Here is an 8,390-nt window from a genome sequence, read left to right as displayed (position 1 = left end):
AATGAGATTAAGTACAGCGATCAATACCCAAATAAAATAATTTGAACATTTTGATTAAAGGTGAAAGTTTTGATTAAAGGTGAAAGTTTTGATTAAAGGTGGCCTTTTTCAACAATTTGTGATTGGTTGGACAACACCTTTAAAAATAAAACACAGTACTATTGACGTTTTGATATTAGGTTAGTGTAATCTGAGTTCACGGGAGCATAAACTATGATTGTATAACAGATTATTGGTAAAATATTGTATTCAAAGAAGCATTTTATTGTATTCAATGAAGCATTTTATCGTATTCAAGGAAACATTTTATTGTAGACAATAGGATTGGATACGAGTTCCAAAACTTAGATAAAATTCTCCTTTGAATAAAATACACAATCACATATGTATGGCAATACGCCCTTTTAATATTTATTCGAAAAATAATATAGCTCTTTAAATTAAAGAGATATCTCTTATTTTAAAGAGATATCTCTTTAAAATGAGAGATATCTTTTAATCGTAAGAGACATCTCTCTAAAAAAGAGATATCTCTTTCACTTAGAGAGAAATCTCTTTCACTTAGAGAGCTATCTCTTTCACATAAAGAGATATCTCTTTTACTCTGAGATATATCTCTTTCACTTAGAGAGATATCTCTTTTACTCTGAGATATATCTCTTTTACTTTGAGAGATATCTCCTTTACTTAAGAGATATCTCTCTAAGAATCCCTAGATAGATATATCTCAAAGTATAAGATATATCTCTTTAATCGTTTAAAAAGAGATATCTCTCAAAGAAAAAAAGATACTAGTATCTCTTTCCAATATTTTCATTAGTTGAATACTCCCTAAAACGGAAGCACGCCAAAGCAAACCTTACCATGATGGCTGGGGTGTTGCTAAAACGCGGAACGGAAGATGAAACGAAACGGAAAACATATTGTGCAATGATGTTATGAGGAGGTCAACATTTTGCAAAATCAAAAGGCTTATTATGAACAAGGGATGTAGAAATCACAGAGAGAACAGGAAGTCATCCTCAGAATCCACCATTTCATGATACCTCATACTAATGCATTATTATGTATTTTAACACGGTGTATTTTGTGGATGGATGTACCAACAGGCACTTACATAGTAAGTTTTAATAAAAATATCAAGCAAGCGCCTGTTGGCACAATCTTTTTTCCCGGCTTTGTCACCCCCCCCCCCCTCGATTATGACAGTATGTTGTTTCACAAATGAAGTAAAAATAAATAAGATAAACATACTGAAAAAGACTCGAATTATAATTGAACCCCTTTCAAATTCTATTAGTTTATTCTGGCTGGTATGGTAAGAAAAGATTTTATGAGCCCATCCAATGAATAAAAGGTACACCCCCTCCCCGAAAACAACATTGTAAAAGATAAAATAATTTTTTGAACAATTTCCCCCAAACATAGCCTTTTTAAATCGAATGTGCTTGTAATCGAACTATATATGTTTAAGATAACTGAATTTGAATTTAGTTCTACACCTGGTACAATATACATTTATGTATCACATCAAATTTTAAAGCGAACGAGTCCGGTGAAGAAAACAGTTTTGCCTCATTTGGGATGAATCTATGTGAAAGTTCGTACATTTACCGATATCCTGCAGATTAGTGTTGGAACTGAAGAGATTCAGCGGGAAAGAAAGATTGAAACAAAAACAATGTTAATGTGAAGTTTACGACCAATAGTAAGAAGAATTAACAGATTTATTTCATAATACATGAAATAGCTACAAAGCTAGCACAGAATTTATGCTTGAATGGAATTAAAAGTCATCTCATTATTAATCCAAATGTTAAGCTATACAAGTATTTAGTTTATAAATTAACAGCCAGAAGTTCTCCCTATTTACGATTGGAGTGCTGTGGTTACTAAGTCTCCTGTTAGTTAAAAAATAATAAATCAAACACAAGATGTTTAACTTGTTGAGTAAATAAGATCATGCATTATCATTGTTTTATACATATCACACTCCCTGTTGTAAGTATACACATACATGGTATTATGTGTAAATACATGTACATGTGCGTTAATGACGTTTTGCCACGGGGGGGGGGGGGGGGGTTGGGGGTGGGGGTGGGGGGGGTTATAAATCACGTGTGTTCTTTTCATTATCTACCCATAGGTGTCACTGCTCACTAACATCTCTGTCAATGCCGAAATTTCAAAATTCTTGTAAAATGCCTTACATAAATTCTTATACTTACGTTTAACTAAATTCGCTTAATCAATTTATGATGCAAAATTTTAAGATGAAGTTGTTTTATCGCTTGTAAACAAATCCAAAATTGTTGATTTTAATCAAAATGACCCCCCCCCCCCGATTTTTACCGTTATCTTATCTACATTAATATATTCCGTTCCGGTCCGTTTTCCTTTCCGTGTTTTAGCAACACCCCTGATGACTTCAAGGTATCACACCGGTAATTGTCCAATCAATTGTAGTTCCATATATTCAAAGACATTTTTTTTTCCTTGCGCGATTTTTCTCATTTCCTCTTCTTTTCTCTTAATTTTTGTACCCCTGATTAGGAAATTTTGTGTAATTTGTAGAAATAACCAAGTGTATACAAAGGAACTATTTGCTGTTGGTAGCTGAGGCTACTTCCTGAGGTGCACTCCGGCTGTTTACACACATGTGAAAAACACGTGTATTTGAGGGTAGTCTTGTTTGCGGGTAATTTATTTTCGAAAATGCAGCGTTGGGTGTTGTTTTTTTCTGGTGTTGGCAGACGAGATAGGTAACATAGAACATGTCCGACTGCGTTATTCGGCATCAATTTTGTTTTAAAACTGATTTTTAATGATTTTTTCCCTCTATAGTAATATATAGTGAAAATAATTACCGGTGTGATACCTTGAAGGAAGTCGTGAATTTCACAATTTCCCGTTTTCCTCAGTCCTTTCCCTTTTCATCGGCTCAAAATCAGCACTGGATATCAAAACAAGAGGTTTGAAAAACAAAACGGTGTTTTAATAGGTCATTCAAGAAACATGACGCAATACACAATGCGAAATCTCAATTACATCTAAATACGTATCAACAACGTATTTTTTGCCTTATACGGCTAACAAAACGTAAATATTTGTATAAACACCCATCTACATAGCATACACCAGCGGTTTTAACACTTAACACATCCAACAGACGTATCAAAATTTCACATCGATTTTACAATACGCATATTGCACAATAACCCCCCCCCCTCCTCCTCCTGCTGCCTTGCGCAACTGTTAGTGGACTTTCCCTGACATTCATAAGCATCATACATAACTCTATGACTTCTTGATTCAATGTCCTTATTGTAAATTAACCCAATTAAGAGATTTCGTTTTTCTGCGTAGAGTTTAGAAATTTTATTTTATTTTTATGTCCCAAAGAGAAATTCAGATAATTCATGGTAAATGCCCGTCAAGGTCACTCATATGAACAAACGTACGCCTGGCTACGCGCCTGCTAGTGGTATACCAATGGTACCATTGTTGGATTTCTCACCATTTGTAACCCAAACTCGTTCAGAATACACAGGGATCCAATGGTATCAAGGACTTAAATATTTATTATTGGCAAATCGGTGATAGTCCCATTGGGGTTACTCTGAACGCACCCGATATAAAACCCGGTCAGTGGCGGATCCAGAGGGGGAATGATTAACGTAAAGTTAGTAAGATTGACACTTAACAAATCTGTTTTTATGTCGACATGATCCATGCCATTATGCAGATGATCCTTAGACAAAATTAAGAATATTTTAAGATATACTAGAGAAGACTCTTCTTTTATTCTTACTTGATCATATCAGTCGCGTTTTCTACATTTCAAAGTTCATGCGATAAATTGCTCTATCGGTGCAAGTAGATGTCATAGCATTGAAATATAAAGTGCATGTAATCAGAGAGGTAAAGCATGTTTAGGTTTATTTTTTAAAAAGGCTTGGGAATATCATAAAAATCCCCAGCTTCTTTAATATCGAACCTTGTCAAATTTGAGGATACTATTCAAAAACAATGATCGATTATAACAGCATCAAAATAAATCCAACTTTCCCTAGCAAGATTCGCAGAGATTGCATGTGATCATCTCATGGTTTCACACCAAATATTTTACAAGAGTCACGCCGTTGTGCACGGTGCACTGTATTTTGGAGGTACATGTAGGAAACCACAAGATTGGGATGATAATCCACGTAAGTTCACAATCTTAATTCGGGGTGTGACCTGCGAGATCTTTGTAACACATGTATTTTTTCAAATCATTACGCTCTCTTAGTCGCGTGCTTTAAACTCAGTGGCGCGATTCACAGAATATTCAGAGAATCCCCCTCCCTCGCCTCAATTTTTTTTTTCAAAGTTAAGGTAAATCGCGGTATCTTGTTTCGGAAAATGTACTAAACGATAAAAGAAGCAATAATTTCTTCCACTCCCGGAGAAATAAATGACGGAATCCTTGAATTACTTTATTGGGATAACCTATTTTTTTTTCCAAAAAAAAAACCCCACCTTAAAATTTGGGTCATTTTATTAATTTCACCTTATTAAAATGATAGAAAATAGTACCAATGATTTAATAGGAGAAATATTTCAAGCCCCATAAAATCTGTAAAATCCAGGAGCTTCCGGGGGCTTCGCCCTGGACCCGCTTGGGGGCCTTAAGCGACCCCCAAACCGCTCGCCGTAAATTTATGCACCCCCCATTGAAAAAGTCTGGGTACGGGCCTGCAGCAAATCGAAGTGATCTTATTCAAAGTGTGTGTGACGGTACATTTTGTCGTCCGGCGTCGCATGATTTAATTACGGATAGTTTAGAGTTTCCATAGAAATTTAAAACTTCATCTCATTAATAACAGAACCATGGCGTTAATCGGGTCAATGTACAAGGACCCCCACGTAGTGCACACAGGGGCTTGTGTGGAAACATCAGGACCCCCCCCCCCGGAAAATAACTTGGGTTCAGCTTCTCTACACTATTGTAGGTTAAAGTTTCTTCAATTCATGTCTTCAAGGGGTAGGTTGAGTCCACAAGAGGACAGCAATGTATAGGGACATACAATGTTACTCTTTAAGATAATCTCAAAATCAAAATTGTCATCATTAGTAGTATATTCATATTGTAATCGTCAACAGATGGTGCAGATTCAAGTTTGTTCAAATGATGACCCCCAGGGGTAGATTTCGACCATAATAGTGGAACAAAGTTTTACGTGAGGGTATATATTAAAAGGACAACAGGATCGCAGGACAATGGTAAATTATTATTGATATACAAACATCAGTTCAAACAATGGTGCGGGGGGGGGGGTGTCTCAACAGAATGCGCTCATGAAGTATGCTAGCATAAATCGTGACAGTTCCTGACTTAGTGTATTTTTCGAAATGAAATTAAGATAAAGTGACATCTGCAACAACATCCCAAGAACTTCAACTCCAAGTGAACGTGTCAATTTCAATCATGTCGCGGTTCTACAGGAAACGAGAAACCGGACAAGATTGAACGTTTTGTTTATAGAAATGTAACACAGACCGACAGTAATTCACAAACTCGACTCCTGTCCAAATGCAACTGGTGTCGAAGTTAATCGATATCTTAATAATTGTAACAAACGTATAAATTTGATTAAACTTCAGTTTCTAAGACACCACAGGAGGCTGAAAACTACCACATCGACTAGTAGTCTACAATTTGAATATCACGAACATTTTTTTTTTCAAATGTAAATTTTACTATCATCCTTGCCTGTTTATATTTTACTGAAGCCTATCGGTGCTGGGACATACGATAAATTATCGCCTCGTTCACACGAATGCGCAGTAAATTTTATTTCGCATCAAATTTGATGCGAAGTAAAATAATGCGCATTAGATTGATTCGAATTAAGTAACGTTCACACGGCAGTAATATTTAATGCGAAGTAAACTAATGCGTATTTTAAAAATTCTTATGCATCTCTAAATTAAAGGGTGCGCTATAGACTATATCATTGAAAATCATTTTATAGATAGTTTAATGAATTCATATTGTGTAGATACAGAATTCATTGTTGAAAACACTGTGAATCGCTAGCGCGATTTACAGAATTTGCCTCAAATCCAAAGCCGTTCATACTGATCATGAACAGCTCAAAAGTGATGTTCATTTCTTAAATATTTATATTACAAATCGCATTTTCCTCTATGAACCAACCAATTTCAGCACGCGACACAATCCGTTCATATCGACTATGAACGGATATTATGAACTAGTTTCAGCGGCGGATCCAGGAATTGTGGTTACGGGGGCGCCACTTTATGAGGCAGTGGATCCAGGGAGAAGTCCTGGTGGGGGTCCAGGGGGCGAAGCCCGGTGGGGGGTCCTGGGGGGCGAAGCCCCCCGGAAGCAGAAGCGAAATGGAGAAAAATAAGGGTAAAAATGCTCTATCCTGGATGCAATTTTTGCTTTTTATTTACTTATTTAATACTCATAAATATGAAAGGGGAAACATACTAAAATTGGTCATATTATGTAAGGAAATGCTGGTCAATAATGTGTTCTTGTCTAATGAAAGTTATTTATTAATTATATGAAGTTGGACTTTCAGTTTTGCTTTTATTTGCTTAATATCCCCTAGCAGGTACCAAGGATCATTTCTTCTTTAAATTCATTCACAGAGCCAAGATGCAAAATATGAAGTAAAACATGTATACATTTTTATTCCCAGAATGTCTGCAAAACATACCACTGATCAAGACTCAATTCGTTTAAAAAAGAAACCGAAACCGGATACGATGTTAAACGTATTTCTTTACGCATATGCAATATGTATTGAATTTATTTCGTGATATTCCTTACTGTGAAAGTAAAAGCTAGGGATTTTAGAAAATATTTGACTTTAATAGTGCTTGATGATTTAAACAGCCGACTTTAATAGTGCTTAATGGTTTTCACAGGGGGGTGCGTTTGCACCCCCCCCCCGGGCCTGTGCTGACCAATCAACAAAGAGGGGAAAAGTATCAAATGCGTTTCCAGAATTATCCACGAGTTGTACAACTCGGATTCATCTCGAATTACGAGATTTTTTCTCGTAATTACGAGATAATGGAATGTGATTTTTTTTAAATTATACTAATAAGCTTTCGTATGATGTTCATATTTTGATCAAACAGTATTTTTGTGCGGCTTGGTTTCAGAGGATTGTTGTGTAAACACATAGACGGATCCAGGAAATTGTGAAAGGGGGAGGGGGTCATGATCTTTAAGCTACTCTTCACACACATTATTTACATCTTCTGCTTGTGTACAAAATAACTTAGGAGGATCTTGAGACGGTTTTTATACATGAAAATGTCTTATTAATTTGCTTGTTCCCCCAGTTCTAGTCATTGTTATCGCTATACTCAGATCCAATTTCAAAAAGGATGTTTTAAAGGGTAAAAGCCCGATCGGAATTATAAAAAAGTAGTCATGAGAACATTGTAATCAGAAAACTACATTCCCTTGATGTAAAATGGTTTACAAATACAAATTAAACTACTTTATAAAGGAAACTAATTTCTTGATGAACAGTACATACAATCAGAACAATATAATTACTTTAGCGATTTCTACAAATTTTGATCCAGTTTTTTCTCCAGTTTGAATATAGTGATTGTATCTAAAATTTGGTCATTTCGTTTCAATTATTTATATAATATATTTCTTGGATATATAACTTTTCTGACACATTTTATTCGTAGATTTAAAAAAAATATTGAGCAAATAGCGTTTTCAATTTTCACAATTATTTTTTCTAAAAAAAAATTAGAATGTTTATATCTGAATCTTCTCGGCATGCTTTATCAGATATTCATATCATGCACGAAATCGCAGTGACATTTGGACGCAAGAATCTCTTATTTGCAAACAAAACACCATTTTAATCATTCCGGGAAAAATCACAAAAAATTCATATAAAATAATTGAAAGCTTCCTTCACTCTTTCGATGGTGAAACCATACTTCATAAGAAGTGTATTAACGAGCCATTAAATATTTTTTTTGTGTGTAGTGAGCTACCTTAAGTGATACTTGTATCTGACGAAAATATCTACATGTAAAACTTATACGGTACCAATTTTGATGCACCAGATGCGCATTTCTACAAATAATGTCTCTTCAGTGATGCTCAACCGAAATGTTTGAAATCCGAAATAACTATGAAGTTTTAGAGCTAAATATAGCCAAAACAAGCGTGCTAAAAAGTGGAACCAAATTCGTCCATGGATAAGAGCTATGCATGAGGGATAATCCTTAATTTGAATTTCTAAATTTTATAACAGCAATTAAATATACATCCGTATTTTCAAGCTAGTAATGAAGTACTTAGCTACATGTAATTTATATATATATATATCAGT

The sequence above is a fragment of the Ostrea edulis genome, chromosome 10, assembly GCF_947568905.1.
Source record: "Ostrea edulis chromosome 10, xbOstEdul1.1, whole genome shotgun sequence".
NCBI lineage: Eukaryota > Metazoa > Mollusca > Bivalvia > Ostreida > Ostreidae > Ostrea > Ostrea edulis.
Note: the sequence above shows the minus strand (reverse complement) of the source record.